This window comes from Solanum tuberosum, unplaced genomic scaffold (genome assembly GCF_000226075.1).
Source record: "Solanum tuberosum cultivar DM 1-3 516 R44 unplaced genomic scaffold, SolTub_3.0 scf00002, whole genome shotgun sequence".
Taxonomy (NCBI): domain Eukaryota; kingdom Viridiplantae; phylum Streptophyta; class Magnoliopsida; order Solanales; family Solanaceae; genus Solanum; species Solanum tuberosum.
In genome coordinates, this window is record NW_006238928.1 from 2752694 (window position 1) to 2755158 (window position 2465).

Below are 2465 nucleotides of genomic sequence, written 5' to 3' on the forward strand. Positions count from 1 at the left end.
AAAATTTAGAGAGAAATCTGATTTTTTTTTATCTATTCTTAAAAGTGAGGAAATGGCCAGCAACTTGGGGATTATAAAGGTCTTATTTTTCCCCACCTCTTAAGTTTTAATATCTGCCACTAATTTGTCAAAGTGGTCCAAGTAGGTGATGCATCTTCTTGGAATTATATATACACAAAATGGGCCCTTTATGTACTCATCTTGGGCTGCAATCTTTCCCTTTCTAATATTAAGCCATGGGCCAGAATTATACCCTTAATTTGGGCCTTAATCTTTATTGGCACAAGTTGTTGGTACTTTGGACAGATTGGTGTGAGGCTCATCTCATCCTTTCCTTTTGTTTAATTTGGGCCTCAAGTGAGACCACTAATGCATGAACTAATCTTCCCCATCTACCTATCCCATTTGAGCTAAGCAAGTAGGTGACACCTGCTAGCTTTATAAAGTCCAACAAGCACCTCAATTCTTTTATTCATTTTCTGAGTGTAATCTCCTTAGTTTAACTCAAAACTTATATACGCTTGATCACCTTAACTTTTAGACTTACTTATAGCCCTTCGATCCAGAATTTAAATACTTCTAAAATTTAACATTCACTCGATCGTGCAATATTGCAATGTATAGGAGTTACCCTTATAGCTTCTTTATTGTCACCATTCATCTAGGAAATCAAGTTCATTACTTATACCACCAAGCTAAATCAAGTTCCATATGTGTAGAACTAGTACACGTAAAATACGGGTTGTTACAGACATAAAGAGGGATATGGCAGATTTTGTGGCTAAGTGTCCTAATTTCAGCAGGTTAAAGTAGAACATCAGAAACGATGAGGTATGACACAAGAGATTAACATTCCCACATGGAAGTGGGAAGTGGTAAATGTGGACTTCATTACGGATTTACCTTGTACTCGTAGACATCATGACTCCATTCGGGTGATAGTGGAGTTACTAAGTTCGCTCACTTGTTGGCTGTAAAGACTACAGATTCGACGGAGGATTATGCTAAACTATACATTAGTGAGATAGTCAGGTTATATGGGGTTCCCCTGTCTATCATCACAGATAAGGGTCCTCACTTTACCTGTCACTGCCGGAGATCGTTTCAGAAAGGTCTTGGTACTCAGGTAAACCTCAGCACAACATTTCATCCATAGAAGGATGGTCAGGCAGAGCGTACCATTCTGACCTTAGAGGACATGTTGAGAGCTGGCGTGATTGATTTCAATGGAAGTTGGGATGATCACTTACCTCTCACAGAGTTCGCCTATTATAATAACTTTCAATCCAGTGTTCAGATGGCCCCTTATGAGGCACTATATGGGCGTAGATGGAGATATCTAGTTGGTTGGTTTGAAGTAGGTGAAGCAACATTGATTGGGCTAGATTCGGTTCATAAAGCAATGGAAAAAGTTCAGCTCATAATAGATAGACTTAAGACAACTCTGAGTCATCAGAAGTCCTATGCAGATGTGAGGTAGAAGGGACTTAGGGTTTGAAATCGATGATTGGGTTTTCCTGAAGGTGTCACCTATGAAGGGGGTGATGAGATTTGTCAAGAAAAGAAAACTCAGTCCTAGATATGTAAGTCCTTACAGGATCCTGAAAAAGGTTGGTAATGTGGCTTACGAGTTATAGTTGCCAGCAGAACTAGCAACATTCCATCCAGTCTTTCACATTTCCTTGTTGAAGAAGTGTGTGGGTGATCCAACATCAATAGTACCATTAAAAAATGCAGTTGTGAAGGATAGTCTTACTTATGAGGAGGTGCCCATTGAAATTCTTGATCATGAGGTTTAAAGGTTCAGAAATAAAGAAGTACGTAGAGGGAGATAATTGGGAAGCAGAAGCAGCCATGAAGGCTAAGTATCCTCATCTTTTTCCTTTTGATTCCCTTTCAACTACATATAATAGTTGCTCTCTAGTTTCTCAGTTACTCGTGCTTTAAATAAGTCTTAGTATCATGTTCCTTCAGTTGTTCTTGCATTTTCAACATATTTACATGTTCTTGGAACTTAGTTCAGTCATATTTCATTTTATAGTACTTAGGGGTAGGGATTGCAGCTCCTTTCTTCCATACTCGGCTAGTTTCAGACTTTATTCGAGGACAAATGTTCCCAAGGGAGAGATATTGTAACACCTCAGAGAAATAGACTTGGACTTCACAACAGAAAATAACCAAAAATGGTGAATCACGATAGAGTTCATAGACCGTGAAAGGAACCACGATCCGTCGACCTACCCATGGCTCATGCCCATCAAGAAGAGGTGGACCATGGGACCTTTCAAGGGTCGTAGATCACCCCACGAGCCGTGGGGAGGCTCGTGTAAGAAAGGCATAACAAACAAGGCTCAGGCATCAGACCACTGAGCCTTCCACGGGCCGTGGTGAGGCTCATGAAGCTGAGCTAGTAAGACCCTAGTCAAAGTGAAGGACCACGGTGGACTTCACAGTCCACCATCCTT